Here is a 19,193-nt window from a genome sequence, read left to right on the forward strand (position 1 = left end):
TTCTTGTCCTCCTATGTTGTAACCTCTTTGGGGATGCCCATTATTTTATTTTAGGATAATTTATTTTGGATACGCCTTTTTATTTCATCTACCAAGATTAATGTGTTTGATCAAGCTCTGTGCATTGGTATGATGTCTACTAGGATTAATGTGTTTAACTAGGTGAGTGCACTAGTATGATATGTTAATTAGCTGTGTGTGCTGGTATAATATGGTCAAGATTGATGTGTTTAATCAACTGTGTGCACTGACTATTATTATTTTGGATGTTGGCAAAGAATAAATGGCAGATTATGTATTAATCCCGGGTGGAACATGTGTTGGACCACTATGAGATATTTTAGAAGACATGTGAATACCTTTTATGGTTTGGCAGATTATGTATTAATCCCGGGTGGAACATGTGTTGGATCACTATGAGATATTTTAGAAGACATGTGAGCACCTTTTATGGTTTAATATTTAGGCATTTATATTTTTGTAAGGCTAAGGCCTCATACCATTGTACATACCAAATAGTATTTTATACTTTTGGTAGGCCTAAGACTTTATATTAAAGCTTGCTATAATTTTGTAGAGCTTGCACACTCAAACTCAAAAGCACGTGTTTATGCCTTATTTTTGAAATTATCTTTTTGGAAAGACATATAAATATAAGAGAGTGGTATAAGGACCACACTCTACTTAGGGGAGATTCAACCCAATCTTGTGTCGATGGTACTTCTACTCTATTTTCTATCTGTCTTTTGTTTATTAATTTAGCTTATTTAAAGTTTATGCTTTTAATTTGTGCAAGTATATGTTATGCTCTAATTTTTGTGTTGAGAAATTAGAGTTTCCTTCTCCAAGTGTCTTAGGGTCCTTACATATGTAGTCAGATAAATATTGGAACCTCCAAAAGGTAATTTGAATAGCCACCGTTGGAGATCTTTAGCCATTGTATCATTTTTGCACATAAGGATGTAGCCTTTCAAAGTTTCGCTTATGGGATGGGTTGCTGCAAAGGAGATAGTGACTTTACAAAGGGTGTAGTGACTTAAATCACTTGTCTACACAGTTCACAAGCTGCAAACAGGGCTGATGAGTGCAAATTCAAGCCTCCTCGAAACTTTTACCCCAAATTCCCAAGTTTTAGGTCTATATTAGAGAGCTTTCGGTTCAGCCCTTCCCCTGTGAACACTTTATTTGACCTCAGCTTTGTCCGCCCTTTTCACTGGCTTGATGTTCTTGTCATGAGAGGGGCTACTACCTTGATAATAGATCGAGTCCTATCAAAGCATAGGCAAGCTTTGTGGTAGCAAGCGTCGAGTTATGTGCCCTTGCGGGGTAAGCTTCAAGTTGTTTCCTATCAAAGCCTAGGCAAGCTTTGTGGTAGGAAGCTTCGAGTTGTGTCCTCTTGCATCTAAATATGGCCTCTCTACCATCACCAAAACTCTAGTACGAAAACATGTTTTTCATCAAAACTTGAAATGTTGTAGAAACCATGCAGATTGCATTCGAGGAGCTTGGCTTTCTCAAAAAGATGGAGCTTGATACGTTTCTAGGATGTAGCAAATGCTGTTAATAGACCTCCATAACCATAGCTTCAAGCTTTTCAAATAAACAAGAAGGAGATAAATATAGCAACTATGCACGACAAAGAGTGGGTTCAATCTCCCCCCATGCATGAGTGAGCACGCTTCCTCATGCATGTATTTATGTATTAGCAAAAAGCAAGTGCTCACAAATATAGCTTGATACATTCCACTTTGGGCCATTAATATCAAAAAGTAACTTGGTCCCCAAGCTTGGCTATTTACATTAAAATTGTTATTAAATGAAACTATGGGCAGGTGACCATCATCGTACATCAAAATACGACGGCCATGCACACCGGCCAAAATCCATCGCACCCACGCTACTCCATGCACTGATCTGCTCACCAAAAACACAAGACACATAAAATCTTGCTTATCCGCCCAACACGATGCGACCACTGCTCCACACTCATGCGTAGCCAGTCACGACCATGTGGCAAATGAGCGTACCATAAATATCACATAAAATATTAAATAATTCCACAATTCTCTTTTCCATAACATACCAGGGGGTTAAAAAGCAACTGTCCTCAATTGTGTGAATTCCTTTGCAAGCTTGAAACCCCTGGTTGCTTCTCTTTCTATGCAGTTCTCTTGTAGCGCTCACTCGAGGGCAGTCTCTCTGAGGTCTTCTTCTCTGCAAGCTCATTGCTCTCTTGCTTTCAAGACTTTCTATTGGCATTTCAGTATGCCAAGCTTGCAGCCTCCTTGTGCTGCAAAATCTCTTACACAAGCTTGTGTGTTGAGCTCTTCATGAGCTTCGAAACCTGCTTCTAATTAACTGTTGAACTTTTTCCTCGATAGTCCTCCATATTGAGGCTCCAATAACCACCATTGTGGCTCATAAGCTCCCAAATAAGCTTTCTTATGCATGCTCGTCTTGTGCATGCATTGATTTTAGGGTGCTCTTCACAAGCTGTTTCTCGCAAAGAAACTAAGGTGATATACCTTGTGAAAGCTTCCTCTTGCTTCCACCAAACATTGCTCATCTTTCATGAGCAAATCAGCACATCCCTCCATTTGATGTGCACATTCATAGGCTCCTTTTCTTACCCACAATGCTTGTCCCTTGCTTGGACAAGCCTTTCACCTCTTCACATGCTCTTTGTGCCAACTTGCAAGAGCCATGGGATTCACTCATCCCATAAATCAGCACCCCTTCTTTACATTGAGCATTCTTCCATGCTCAAACCAAAAAATTAATGAGGCAAAATCCAAAATACCTTCACAAATCTCTTCTTGGCAACTTCTCCTTGACGATGATGAAGACTCCATAGCCTTCATAATGCTGAAATCTCCATTTTCAGCTTCCATGATGATGAGCAGGCTTTCCATGTTGCAAAAATCCCATTTGCAACTCTCTTGGGCAGCTTCTATGCAACCTCCTTGTTGCAAATCTCCTCTCAAATCCTCACAAATGCAAATCCAAATGATAATATGAGTGTGCATAATTTTTTTTTCATAATAACTGAAAATAATGCTTAATCAAAGAACTCATAACCAAGAAAAACTATACATAAATATTCACCATGACCAAGAGCCCACCCAAGCTCTGATACCATGTTAAGATTCCTAAAATGGGATTGATCATGGCGATAGACAATGATTAAGCAACATATTTAAGGTGGATTAAACCACACTAAAAACTCCATGAGAGAGAGAGGGAGATTGTACAATCAACACAAGATCTCTTATATTGCATATCACAATGAACCATACAATGATATAGGCCCTCTAGCCTTATCCCACTTTACACATCATCATCCATGTGGCACTCCCTTTTCCACTCTTTTTGGTCAACACTCACACACCATTCAATATTACATGTGGCACCGATCTTACCACAATATCTTGCACCTTTAGGGTGCTTTCCCACATACACACAACACCGCGATTACATCTCTCAACAAGGGTGGCCAACCTCATGCTAACGTGCTGCCTTAGTCGGCGAATCGACACTAAATCAATGTGTTGCCTCAGTTGGCGAATCGGCACTAAATCAACGTGCTGCCTTAGTCAACGAATCGGCACTAAATGAATGTGCTGCCTCAGTCTCGACAAATCGACTCTAAATAAATGTGCTACCTTAGTTAGCAAATCAGCACTAAATGAATGTGCTGCCTTAGTCTCAACGAATCGGCACCAAAACATGTGGAGGAACTATGGCACTGCCTTAGTCGGTGAATCGGTGTCCATAAAAGAATCAATGTGAATGTGAGTGGTATGCCAAAATCAAGTGTTGGTAGTGCCGGCGGGTAAGCAATGTTTTAGGAATCCAGTGATTCCTGAATAGAATGATTCTTATACTTCACCAAGTAACGATGATACACAATGCTAGTGTGGGTGGTTGTTTGGTCATGGTCTACAATACTTTCACGTACTAGAACTTCAGAGTCATCCTCGAGGAGAGGTGGATCATCAATAACAGGGTTAACAGGAGTGGGGCCTTTAAAGGGTCTCAATAAACTAATGTGGAATGATTTATGTATCTTCTAGTGAGTGTTTCATTGGTTGTCGTTTCTTATTGGCTTGAGCGGTGTATTTCAATTGTGCTCATTTAATAGATTCAGTGACTTCAGCTAAAATAGTGGCATGGTCATGAGCTAACATATATGCACATCCTAAAAGTTTTATTCTTTTTTTGCACAAGCAAGACAGGCGCACCAAACGGGGAACTACTAGGGCGAATGAGACCTTTGTCAAACAATTTTACTACTTGGCGTTGCACTTCTTGTTGGTGTAAAGGGCCATGTCTATATGTTGCTCTGATACCAAATGCTATTAATAGGCCTCCATAACGATAGCTTCAAGCTTTTCAAATAAACAAGAAGGAGATAAATATATCAACTATGCACGGCAAAAAGAGTGGGTTCAATCTCCCCCCATGCATGAGTGAGCACGCTTCCTCATGCTTGTATTTATGTATTAGCAAAAAGCAAGTGCTCACAAATATAGCTTGATACATTCCACTTTGGGCCATTAATATCAAAAAGTAACTTGGTTCCCAAGCTTGGCTATTTACATTAAAATTGTTGCAATTTAATTAAATGAAACTATGGGCGGGCGACCATCATCGCACATCAAAATATGGCGGCTGCACACCGGCCAAAATCCATCGCACCCATGCTACACCGTGCAACACTGATCTGCTCACGAAGAAAACAAGACACATTAAATCTCGCTTATCCGCCCAACACGATGTGACCACTGCTCCACGCTCTCGCACGTAGCCAGTCACGACGGCCATGTGGCAAATGAGCGTACCATAAATATCAACACAATTCCCATTTCCAAAATATCAACACAATTCCCATTTCCAAAATATTAAATAATTCCACAATTCTCATTTCCATAACAACAGAAGAGGTGAGAAAACTATAATAATGTAGTAACCCTAGAGGGGTAGGAGGAGGCGGGGTTGTGGCGACGAGGGTGGGGCAGGACTGTGGAATAGGGGGAGGAGGATGGGGTGTAGAGGCAGGGCTATGGCAACCAGATAGCAGGAGGCAGGGATGCAGGTTGGGGGCAGCTGTGCAGGCTAGGAATGGGTTGCAGTAGGTGGGGCGGATGCGAAAGCAAATGTAGAGTGAGGCAAGGCGGAGTCAAAGGGGGAGGCAGAGCCAACGAGGCGAGGTTGTAGGTAGATGCAAAGCCGATAAGGTGGGGTTGTAGTAGGTGGATGCAAGCCCACGAGATGTAAGGGGGGGGTGCAGGACCTAGAGAAACGTGCTAGGGAAGGAAGGGACACATGCATCACATAGGCAACAAGGCAAGGGTTAATTAATAATTTAATTAAGGGAATTTCAATTTTTTTGTTTGTTTTTAAAAATTATTATCTAACTAAATAATTGATTCACCTCTTTGTACTTTTCTTTTATATTTTTTCTTTTTTAAAATTTTTTTGAGAGAATATTTAATTCACCTCTTTGTTCTTTTCTTTCCTGTTTTTTATTTTTTTTCGAGACATTAAAGAATTAAAAAAGCAAAAAAAAAAGCAAAGGAAAAGGAGGGGGTGAAAGAGAAGAAATGTGGGAGGTGCTTTTTTGTTTGTACGTTTGTTTTTTATTGGAAAATGAAAAAATAGGGAATTTTTTTGTTTTTATTGTATGACAGGCTGGCAAGTTAGGCGGGGCGGATGCGAAGATGGACGTAGAGTTGCGGGGTCGAAGGTGGACGTAGAGCCGACGACGTAGGGTCTTAGGCGGACATATAGCCGACGAGGCATGGTTGCAGGTAGACACAGGCCGGCGGGAAAAGCGTTTTTTTTGGTAATTAATAAGTTAATTATTTAATTAATGAGTTAATTAAGGGATTTTTTGATTTTTTGTTGTTTTTTTAAATTATTAATTAACTAAATAATTAGTTCACCTCTGTTCTTTTCTTTTTTGTTTTTTTAGAGAATAAAGAACTTTAAAAAAAGCAAAAAAGAAAAACAAAAAAGAGGGGGCTTTTTTTTCTGAAAAAGTAGAAATGTGGGGGGGAGGAGCTTTTTAGTTTGTTTGTTCGTGTTTTTTAGTTGGAAAAGGAAAAAGTAGGGTTTTTTTTACATATATATGTATGTATGTACATGTTTATATATGTGTGTGTATGAATATGTATATATATCTGTATATAAACATATTAAGCAAAAAAGGAGAGAGAGTGTGCACGTGTGTGTAAATGGGTATGCATGTACAATTGTGCAAAGGTGTGTGCATGTGCATGTGCATGGTGCCTATGGGGGAGTGGTTGTAAATGTGAGTGCATGTGTGCAAATGAGTGTGGGGTGCACATACACATCTGCAAGTGCACATGCGTGTGCATGTGAGTGTATGGTACATGTGCGGGATGTGGACGATGTGTGTGTGTGTGTGTGTGTGTGTGTGTGTGTGTGTGTGTATACAAGTAAAAGTACACAAGCAATGTATGTATGAATACAAATGCAAGTACACGTGTGAGGTGTGGGAAGGTGTGCAACGTGTGTGCATGTGCAAGGCTATAAGTGCGTGAATATAATAGTGTGGGTGCATGGGTGAGCAATGGGGATATGGTGCAGGTGCAAATGTGTAAATAGGCGCACGTGTACATGAGTAAATGGGTGGGGTGCATGCACAGATGGAAATGTAGGTGCACGTGTGAGAGAAAATGAGTGTGTGGTCTGCACGTGCAGATGAAAATGCAGGTAAAATGTATGGTGCATGTGCAGGTAAAAAGTACGAGCATGTATGCATGAATACGTGTGCACGAGGTACATTTGTGCAAACATGTGTGAGGTGCGTGTGTAAGTGGATGTGAAAATGGGTGCAATAAGCAAGGTGTGCAAATGTGTAAGTGTGTGCGCATGCATGTGCAAAGGTGCATGCATGTGTGGTGTAAATGGGTAAGAGTGTGTGCATGTGCAAAAGTGAGTGCACATGCATGTGAATGTGTAGAGGCGGTGCAATGTAATTGTGCCGCAAGAATGTTGGGTGCATGAGGTGCATTTGTGCATACATGTGTGAGGTGCGTATGCTGAGAGCAAGGTGTGCAAATGTGAAAGAGTGTGTGAATGCTCATGAATGTGTGTAGGGGCATGCACGTGTATGCAAGTATGCATGTGCACGTGTGCGTGTGAATGTGCACACACAAGTGTGTGCATGATGGTATAAATGGGTGTACATAGGCGGGGTGTGTGCATGTGGGAGTGAATGTGCATGAACATGGTGCAAATGTGCATGCATTGGCTATATATGTGTATGTGACATGTGTGCATGCACTATGTACGCATGCACACATGTGCATGCATTGGCTATATATGCGTATGTGACATGTGTGCATGCACTATGTACGCATGCATGACTATAAGTGCATGAATGCAATCGTGCATGCATGCGTGTGTGCACGTGTGAGCAATGGAAGTGTGGTACATGTGCATATGCAAATGTGTAAATAGGTGCATGTGTACTCATTAACTCGATGAGTGGGGTGCATGTGTCGATGAAAATGCAGGTATACATGCATTAGCAAATGAGCATGTGGGGTGCACGTATGTGTGGTTAAGTGTAAGAGTGTGTGCACGTACATGTGTTAATGTGTGAATGTGTGTGCAAATGTGCGTGCATGTGGTGCAAATGTGCATGTTTTTAGTTGTTATTTGACGTTTCACATTTTTTTTATCACTCTCGATGAAGGTAGTGACTATACACCTAAGCTAGGAGTTTACGTTAAATATGCACACATGGGCTTAGGGTTTAAGGCTTACATGCACGCACTCAATAGGCAAGGGTGGAGAATCCACCATCAATGAAAGTTTGGATGCCACCCCTCGCGATTAGCTTGGGTACTCACTTTCGTACACTCTCTCTAAAATTGGGACATCCACGCATCTCGGGCGACGGAGTACCTCGATCGTGATATCGCCATCAATTAAAACACGACACGTGCCTCCCAAGCCTAAAGCGACATATCTTGAACGAGATACCAACTAATGCCAGGCTAGCAGGTCCGGGTTTCTAGTCATCATCCATGTCACCAATACAGGTCACTGCCACCACACTATCTCGATCATTCATGCCACTCGGATCCACATCAATGCCACGGTGTATCCCCCTAGACACACCGCTCAAATGTACATTCAGCATATTTGACCAGTCTCCACCGCCCACATATCTCGAACGAGATATTGAAATAAAATCTTGACCATTGAAATACCTCGTTCGAGGTATAGAGATGCAATCTCATCCGTCCACATATCTTGTTCGAGGTATAGAGATGAAATCAAGACCGTTTAAAAACCTCGAACGAGGTTTATCTACAAAATCCGACCCATCCATTCACACACATTTGAAGATGCGATCCCAGCCGTTTAAATATCTCGATCGAGGCACTAAATGAATCTCGACCGTCAAACATATCTCGATTGTGGTAATGACTTAAGATCTAAGCCGTCCATGTACCTCAAACGAGATACTGAATTCAAATCTTAGCCGTCAATCCTTCACTAACCCTAAAATTAAGTGCGTATCTTGGCCGTTTGTCTCACTAACTCTAAAATCCAGAGCGTACATCTTGCAAACCCTAAAGTGCATGATGCCACCGAACCTCGTTCGAGGCTATAAAACCAGAAAAGTTTTTTTTTTGGCCTCATTGTCACAGAAGTCGTTTTCACTCTCCTTACTCTCTTGATTTGGATTAGCATTAGTGGGCCCATTAGCATTGTTTTATAGCTTTTAGCACTAAGCACTGGACCTTTGTGTTAGGCTTAGGTTTTAGCATGGAGTCACGCGAGGAGGGCCGCTCGTCTATTGTGGACCTCATCGTGGAGATAGACCGCGAGTTAGCGACTATCTATAGGAGTGCTAGAGACACACCGTCTACATTACATATCGTGGTAGACTTGGAGGCGATGCTTTCGTCCCTTCGTAGCCTTCACGATATTTGGAGCCTACTTAGATCTTTTCCTCGATAGTCGTGGGATGAGGCCTGGGGCGGCAAGCCCCTTACTATTTCGCGGTGTTCGCATCCTCGTATGGCGGCACATATCTATAGTCGATATGTTGCCGCATATGGGAGGATGCCGAACAACCGCCAGATTCCCATACACTTCGCAAAGCAATTATATACGGAGTTTGTCTTAGGGGAGGAGGTGGATTACATTAGCCATCGGCTTGGTGGTGGTGCTGGCCTACGCCATCTCCAGGACCAGGGGAGGCGGCCTCCACCAGCCCTTCGTGTAGCTCCTACAGATTCGGTGTTACATTCCCGTAACGCCGCTACGGGCGTTACCACAGGAGGGGACGGCCTCTGGCTCACCACCCAGCCATAGAGAAAGAATGAGGATTGCCCCTCATCCCCCAGGCTATATAGTGTGTGGCATGCCGTCCACACTAGCCTGGCCGCCCATGACTCCGCATGGGCGTCCTCTCCCACTGAACCCCGGACATGGCCATCCGGTCTGCCGTCGGTCACAGGCATTACAGCCTACGTGACATTACCCCCCCCTTAAGAAGAGTTTTCGTCCTCGAAAACAAACTGGGGAAACCTTTTGGAAATTGCACTACGGCGTTCCCAGGTTGCTACCTCCTTATCCCTATCTGTCCATTTAACAAGTACCTCCTGGTACACTTTATGTCGGGTTTGTCTATCACGATACTGTAGAATCTTTTCAGGTTCATGTGGTATCTTTGGTGGCTCTATCAAGTCCACCAAAATCTCTGGAGAAACTGCGTTCTCTAACCCGTGAACTGATTTCTTCAGTTTACTGACATGGAAGACAGGATGGACTTGAGAACTCTCCGGTAACTCAAGTTTATATGCTACGTCCCCAATCTTCTTAAGGATTTTAAAAGGACCACAATATCTCGGAGAAAGTTTATTACACTTTCCCGTTTTCATGGTTTCTGACTGCGCAGGAACCTTGAGGAATACAAAGTCACCTTCTGCAAAGGTCACCTTTCTTCGTCCTTTATCCGCATAAGTTTTAGCGCGATCCTGGGCGCTACGAATGCTCTCACGTGCGGCTCTGAGCATATCATTCATATCTTCAAGGAAATCCTTGACAGATTGAATCTTCTCCTTTTCTAGGCCTACAGCCATCGGAGATCTCGGCTGGAATCCATACATTAACATGAATGGTGTAAATCCAGTCGCTGAGTGTTTGGAGCTGTTATAGGCAAACTCCAATAAGGGCAAGTACTCTTCCCAATTAGATTGCTTCTTACTAACATAAGAACGCAACATATCCTCTAGAATTTGGTTAACTCTTTCAGTTTGACCATCAGACTCCGGATGATCTGCCGTACTCATATTCAGAGTAGTATCCAGCTTTTTGAAGACTTTCCTCCAAAAATGACTGTTGAACTTTCTATCTTTATCCGACACTATATCTGCGGGCAGGCCATATAGGTTGTAGAGATGTTCAATAAAGAGTTTTGCCAACTCTGGCGTTTTAACAGTTTTCTTTGTGGCAATAAACTTTGCCATTTTAGTTAACCTGTCCACTACCACCCAAACCGAGTCATTCCCTCGACTCGTCTTGGGTAAACCGGTAATGAAATCCATGGAAATGCTTTCCCATTTCCCTTGAGGAATCTCCAGCGGATGGAGTAGTCCTCCAACCTTAAGACGTTCATGTTTATTGACTTGGCACTTATTGCATTTCAGCACATAAGTCTGGACGTCTTTAAACAAACTAGGCCAATAAAACTGTCTTTTTACTAGTGCATAGGTTTTCTGAATCCCAGGATGACCCGCACTTGGACTATCATGACTTTCTTTAAGAATTTGGGCCCGAAAGTCACCAATAGTTGGTACACATATTCTACCCTTGTAGAGTAAGTACTCGTCGTCAATGGAGTAATTAGCATATTTCTCCCCCCGACGAAGTTTATCACTCCCCTTTGAAGCCGTGGCAGTCAAAGGTGATGAAGGGCCTATGTCAGAACTCTCCGGCTCCAAACTATACCCAGAAGACACGGCTAGTCTCTCCGAACTAACTCTCGCTTCCCTTCCCGTTGCACCTTCGGCTAGTCTCTCCGGACTAGCAATACGTGCCCACGAGGGAGGTGGTCGCGTCTGTGAAGAAGTGCGTACGCGTACAGCGCTCCAGACCTCTGTAAAAGATGGATCGTGCTCACATAAACCACGTAGGGACTCCAAGAAATCATTCTTGAAGACTGTGAAACTAAGTTCATTTATCTGTGGCATGCGACTAAGTGCATCTGCCACCAGGTTATACTTACCTTTCTGGTAACGTATCTGAAGGTCAAACTCCTGTAGAATCTCCGCCCACCGAGCTTTTCTACCCTTCAGTTCATTTTGACTTGAAAGCCATTTCAGACTTTCATGGTCCGTCCGGACCTCAAAAGTGGCACCATATAAATAGTGTCTCCACTTTTTCAGTGCATGAACTATCGCTAGTAACTCTCGCTCGTAAGTCGAGTAGTTACGCTGCGCACGATCCAACTTTTTACTTTAAAATGCAATTGGGCGTCCCCTTTGCATTAGTACGGCCCCAATGGCCTCATTACTAGCGTCTGTTTCCAAAACAAACGGCTCATTTGGATCGACAATTGTCAAAGCAGGTGCAGCTGCTACGGTCACCTTGAGCTTGTCAAAGCTCTTTTGTTGGGCGTCCCCCCAACTAATGTTTTTTGTTTTTGACCGTAACTGGTCAGTCAACGGGACTGCGATCTTCGCGTAGTCCTTCACATACTGTCGGTAGAACCCCGACATGCCAAGAAAAATCTGCAGTTCCTCGAGATTCTTCGGCGCTGGCCATTTAAGAATAGCCTCTACTTTTTCTGGCTCCATCCGCGTACCATCGGCGGATATAATATGGCCAAGGTAGTGAATTTTTGTTTCAAAAAATTCACATTTGCTTTTCTTCGCAAATAGTTTGTGCTCTCGCAACAACTCGAACACTAGACGCAAATGCTCTATGTGTTCTTTCTGTGTCTTACTGTACACAAGAATATCATCTAGGAAAACTACTACGAATTTTCCCAGATATGGATGTAAAATGCTGTCCATTAGCGTCATAAACGTCGCTGGAGCATTGGTTAGCCCAAATGGCATAACCAAAAACTCAAAATGCCCGAAACGGGTCCGAAATGCTGTCTTCGCAACATCTTCTGCTTTTATTCTAACCTGATGATACCCAGATCTCAGGTCTATTTTTGTAAAGTATCTCGATCCATAGAGTTGATCAAACAACTCATCCATGCGTGGCATCGAATACTTGTTCTTAATCGTTATCTGATTAAGAGCCCTATAGTCTATGCACATTCGCATAGATCCATCTTTCTTCTTTACCAGAAGAATAGGCGATGCCCACGGACTTGAACTAGGCCGAATAAAGCCTTTGTTCAAATATTCCGTCAATTGTTTTTCCACCTCCTGTGCCTCGGAGTGGCTTAATCTATAAGCAGGTTTGCTTATAGGTTTTGATCCTGGCATAACTTCGATGCCATGGTCTACTTCTCTAGATGGTGGTAAACCATGTAGTAAATCATCAGGAAAAACATCCTGGAATTCCTCTAATAAATTCATCAAAGTATCTACGTACTTTTTCTTTAATGTCTCATTCACCTTGGATTTTTTCTTGTTTGAATCACATGCATGCCAAACAGGGTTTTCAAACAGTGGGTCTCGTCCAAGGTTATTTTGTTTTTTGTGTTTGTCTACGCAAACATCATTTATCGTTTCATCTACGGAAACAGAATTCAAAAGAGGGTAACAAGCATATACCTCTGCTATCTGGTCTCTGCGGACCGCTGTACACAACTCCATGGAGGAAATAAGTGGTGTGGCAGGGACAGTACGGTCGCCCTGCAGGGTGATGACTCTACCTCCATGCTCAAAACATAGCGTATTATGTAAGTAATTCCGAGCTAGACTAGGGCCCAAGCCATACAGCCACTCCCTGCCTAGATATACGTCTGCTCTGGCTAAGTGCATGACCTGAAAGTCAAGCGGAGCCTCGTAGTCCTGCATAGATAATGGGACCCCCAATACTACGGTATTCCATACCGTTTTGTCATATCCGTTGGCTAGGCCAACAGTATACTCATGATCACTCCGGGTCTCAGTCAATCCCAACTTCTTGACTAACGAGTAGTTCAAGAAGTTGTGGCTAGCTCCATCATCAATAAAAACTGTGACTCTACGGCCACCTATGGTGCCATACATGCGCACCATGTCATGCGGACCTACAGTAGGCTGCCACATCGCTGGTGTCACTGAACAAGCGTGATGCTCATCACAATGACACACTGTTACCTCTCTGAACTCTGCGGAACTGAGAGAGAGGCTCTGATACCAGTGTTACATTCCCGTAACGCCGCTACTACGGGCGTTACCACAGGAGGGGACGGCCTCTGGCTCACCACCCAGCCATAGAGGAAGAATGAGGATTGCTCCTCATCCCCCAGGCTATATAGTGTGTGGCCTGCCGTCCACACTAGCCTGGCCGCCCATGACTCCGCATGGGCGTCCTCTCCCACTGAACCCCGGACATGGCCATCCGGTCTGCCTCTCGGTCACAGGCATTACAGCCTACGTGACATTCGGCGTTTGTGCCTATGTTGACAGTCAAGGCTCTTGGCACCCAGGTTGGCATCGACGTATGGAGTACCACACGGAGAGCATCCAGCACGTGGTACGCTTATTCTCACAATCGATACCGACGACAGATGTCAAGGTATTTACATATTTTTTTAAGTTTTTTGTCATTTATTTACATGTTTATATGTACTTTTCTATATTTTTACGAGCGGTATGGTTGATTGTGTCACGTAGGGTCCCACACCTACCACTGAGAGACTCACTCAGGAGTTGGTAGAGGCAAGAGCAGAGATTGACCGCCTTAGAGCTGCATTATAGACGGCAGAGGCAGCTATTGCAGAGGCACGGCATGTGAGAGAGTCCGACATGCAGTAGGTAGGTTTCTCTTGCACGTAAAAGAGATAATTAAGTTCCTAAGTTTTAAATTTCTTTAAGTAATACCCAATGAGACAGACTAATCAATTATTTTTATGCTTTACTTTTTGCGTAGGCTCCGACTGAGGTAGAAAGTTCTAGAGCTAAGGCGCAGCACATGATTATGGAGCGGATTGCACAGCATAGGGCAGAGCAGTTGATGCTGCATGTTCGGGAGTTCCGGCGACTTGAACTGTGCGCCACAACTATCCGACCAAACCCATCGATGGCCACGTATGATCCCACAATCTGTAAAAATCATCATGGAGATGAAAACAGTGTTGCACAAAATGTGCATCATGTGAACAATCATCATTGATATAGAAATGATACTCTCGATTAATGACACGGGTCTTGGGGTACTCGCTATCCCATCTACATGGGCCTCTGCATGTGGATAGCTAATGTGGACCATAATAGCAACCTGGTGAGGTAACCAATAGAGACGATTAGGACACAAAAAATCAAATAAGTAATATAGCTCAAACACGAACTATTATGAAATATAACCATTACTTGCTCTGAGAAGTAGTACTCAGATTGTATCTCCTGAAAAGGTGTGAAGGTGTAGTTCTCTGCAAAATCAATCACAGAGACGACTACACCAATAGGAAACTCTGCCAGGCGTGCTTGGAACTGACGATCCTGCCACTTTTTGGCACAATGACTGTGCCGTATATAGGGGTAGATCTGCTCCCTAAATGTGGCTGTGAAGTGACAACGTGGTGTATGTTTGTCCACGAGCTGCAACTTCCTGGACTATCCACCACTTTGGAGCTGGTGTGTCACATACTCATAATGTTGCCATGGCACTATCTCTTGGTCACTTGCATCAAGATCTACCATCTGTAGATGTGCAAGTGAACCACATGATGTGCAATTGCTCTCCACACAAGGCATCCTATGGAACTGGGCATCCTCCGTGCGTGCACACAAAAGAGAGTGGATGAAATGACAAGGACTACGAGGCAACTCTCTATGCCCACTAAGAGAACGGAACACATCATAAAAAAGTTTGAACTCAACATGGTAGCGACAATAACATGTGTCACGTTGACGTGAGTACCTCACAAACCAAGGCTTACACCCCTCAAATGACCTTTGCCTAATTTCAAGCTCTGGATATGATGCCACAAACTGAGAATACAACTCTATTTGGGTCATTTCAAGAAAGCAAGCACCGTGCTCAATGAACACTCCTCTTGTCACTCACTTACGCAAAGCTTTCTTGAAAACTGGCAAGGCACGACAATTCTCCTCCCAAAAACTTTCTATCAAGGCTCTAGTGGTTTCATCTAGTAGGCGATCATACCTAGCTAGTAGGCGATCATACCTAGCTACACGACCACTACTCACCCACAAAGCACCAACCTCATTGGCATCTAAACTTTGTCGTCTAATAGACCCAACTCTAAGTGCGTGTGGTGCTATGGAAAGGATGCGAGATGTGGCACTCACCTTACCCTTCATTTGGGAGCTACTTATGGGGCTGCCACAATAGCGCGTCGAGCAGCCAAAGCGTTCGCAGAGTTCCTCTTCTTGTTAACTATATAGGAATGATGAACACTTTGTAGCACCGCCATGCCAACTCTCCTCTCTCTTCGACCTCCAATGTCGAAAAGTGCCCTGCAATTGACCATGTTGGGCAGATCGATCAAAGCATCAAGCACGCATGCCTGTGATGAAGGCGTGAGGTCTTTGAAATAGGAATGGAAGATTGCATGGGCACGACGATGTGCCCCTGACTTTGATAGTTCTTTCCTATCCACACGATGGGCGCCCAAAGGAGGGGGGATGGGTTCTTGTGGAAGAGAAGGGGGCTCAGGAAAGGCAGGGTTCATGTGGATTATCTAAACTAAGGGGTAGTGGGGGGGAAGAGGGTGGAGGGAGAGGAAGTGGAAGAGGAGGAGAAAGGCTTGGATCATCGCCCAACGGAAGGTGTTGCTCATTGACGTACCCTCTCTTTCTCTCACGAGCTACCCTTTTTCTCCCTCCGCCCTCTTGAAGAGGGCGGAGGGAGAGGAAGTGGAAGAGGAGGAGAAAGGCTTGGATCATCGCCAACGGAAGGTGTTGCTCGTTGACGTACTCTCCACTCTCTCTTTCTCTCACGAGCTACTCTTTTTCTCTCCTCCTCTTGAACTTGGTGGACGGGGGGAAGTCTAGTCCTATCACGTTTTCGACTCCTACGACTTTGAGAATCCATTCTCAAGGAAGTTAAGAGAGTAAAAATTATGAAGGCTCAATGATGGGATAGTACTAGAGATAAGTGTGGGATAGTACTGGAGATGTGTGATTATATAGGAAAAATAGGTTATCCACTTTAAATCTCATTACATTTCCTATCTAAGATTGATTGGATAATTAAGATAAACATAAAGATAATTAAAGATAAACTATTATCCACTTAAAAATTAATATTATTAATAATATTTATTAACAAGTCTAAATATTTATCATTACTAGATATATAAATATATCTTTAAATATATCTTTTATTTTATAATTCTATAACTATTTTTTTAATAATGTATTTTTTTTAAATTTTATTCAAAGGTTTATTCTACACAAAATATTTTCAAGAAATATTAAATTTAAAAATTAAAATTTTTAAATTGAATAACATGAACTTTAAAAATAATATTATTGATCTAATTCCAAAATATAATCCTTTAAAATTAGTGATTTTAAATTCTTTTATTTAATAAGTTATATATATTTTATTATTTAGAATTCTATATTCTATTTCTCTAAATTACTAAATTAACTTTTTCAAAAATATGTTCTTGAAAAAAAATGGGGAGGTGGGAAGGAGGTGCCATGTGTCACATGCGTGCATGACACGTGGCATTCTCTTGACATGTAGCACTATTATGGCTGATGTGGCAATTCCATGATGTGGCATGCCATGTCACCAAGTGCGAGGTGGCATGCAAAGGTGGCAAGAAGATGTGGCATTAATGATGACTATGATGATGAGGTGGGGAGTCATTTAGGTTGACCATGTTGACATGGAGGGTGGAGGTGGCAAGGTGAGGTGGCAAGCTGCTTATGTGGATCCTCTCGAAGTTGATGTGGACATAAAATGGCATGCATATATAAGATTTGTGCCTACCCAAGCCTCACACATGGAATGATATCTAGGCCTTGAAGTTTACCAAGTCTAGATTTCCAAACCTAACTAGGATTGGTTTTAGACTCGAAAAGGGGAGAGGACACAATATGGAAATTTTCACTTGGATTGAAATTTTCACTTGGATTGAAAATTTTCACTTGGATTGAAAATGGACCTTCCCATACTCAAATTAAGCCAAATTAATTTAAATAAATTCATGGCAACAAGCATATTGATTCCTAGAGTTTTTAGATTAAAAGATTCAATATTTGATTTTCTAGAATTAAATTACAATTGATTTAATGGGCCTCTAACAGTCATAACAAATTTTCTAAAGTAAATCTATAAAAATCCAACCGTTAGATTTGTAATTTTACCTTATACACCCACATTATACTAATCTTCCCCAATCTAATCATCACTAGATCCATACAATTTGAGCATTTTCAATGGTAGATGTGGTGGGAGGACAGAATAGTATGTTTTTTAAACAATTCTAATACCTTTTAAATAATATAAAAAATAGTAGAACACATCAAAAATTACTCGATAAATCAAGTTAAGCTCTATGTTATTTGTATTTGTGATATGCAAAGTGGGAACATCATATGAGCAATAATGTAAAAGTTATAGGCAATTTACTAACATTCATTGTACCTGTCTAAACCTCTGACAAGGCCTATATACAATTTTGGTTCCCAAAAAAGGGAATTTGTAATTATTGGATATTTGATCAGATTATAGTTTTAGGTGCCCAACTTTGCATATGATGTTTCATTAGAAGACCTTGAAGTGAAACTCCTTGGCTACCTAGGAGAGATTGGCTATTCTTCTTTAAAAAATGCCTGTTTTTAGGCTAAAGCCAAGGGCGCCCACTACATGAAACTAGATAACCTTAGCTTGCAACCACCCGCTTATCTAAACTTTGGCCTTCTAGTTAGTGAGTTAATGTTGTGGTGTGATGCATGGGGGTGTCATGCTACCGTGTGGATCCCTCTGGGACTCAAACGTAACTATGGGGCACAGTTAGAAACATTTGGCACAGTTAGAAACATTTGGCACTCTAGTTAGTGAGTTAATGTTGTGGTGTGATGCATGGGGGTGTCATGCTACCGTGTGGATCCCTCTGGGACTCAAACGTAACTATGGGGCACAGTTAGAAACATTTGGCACTCTAGGTGGCTCATTAGAAATCGAAACTATGCAACCATTGTGCATGGAATTAATGACACGTCCAAGGGTTCTTCAACATGTTTCATTGGTGGGTTTGGCATGCATGTTAGGGGTGCTACCACTACTCTCCATTCTTGCTTAGACTTTGGGAGTGGCATCGGCGGAGGTAGGACCTTGGGTGTCCACACCACTTGGATTTGTCATTCAAGGATGGGTTTGCGGGATTCTTGGGCATGGGTCTCTTTGATATTGGCACCTAGTTTCCTTCATAAAATCCTTATGCTTCTACGATTTTTTTTGATATCCAATGAAGCGTCAATTTATGAGGTGATATTGGGTATTGAGGCTGTCGTGCTTGGATCTTTTTGGCTTCTGAGGTTCTGTGGATGGTGAGGTTTTTGGTACTCAAATGGACAGGTTTCCTTTGTATATGCCCAGGCTTCTAGTAGCTTGACGTGGATCCAACGAGGCTCAAAATTTGGGTAGAACTTTGTTGCATGGGGCTCTCGCTGCTTGGCAGATCTCTACTCATGGTTGGGCTTTGGGCCAAATGGTGGCTGCCATGTCTTTGCTTGGGCATCGAATTTACCTTGGCTAGGCATGGTGAACTCACCTAAAGCCTATTAAGGTTGATGTTTGGGTGGGGGTCTTTGATGAGGTTTTGGATCTCCATAATGGTTTGAGGGGGTATTTAATGCAGGCGAGGCGAGATTGTTGTGTAGTGTTGAGGTACTTGAGGCAGTGACTCATAAACGAGGCTTGGGATGTTGATGGGTTCAGGGTGCTCTCATCCACCAAGGATACTGTAACCACCATTACATAAGGGAGCTCGACGGTCCTTCTTTGCCAATTGATGATGCAATCCATGGCCATGATCCATCCCCTTTCGAGGATGA

Source organism: Cibotium barometz, chromosome 54 (genome assembly GCF_041138505.1).
Source record: "Cibotium barometz isolate CiBa-2024 chromosome 54, ASM4113850v1, whole genome shotgun sequence".
Classification (NCBI taxonomy): domain Eukaryota; kingdom Viridiplantae; phylum Streptophyta; class Polypodiopsida; order Cyatheales; family Cibotiaceae; genus Cibotium; species Cibotium barometz.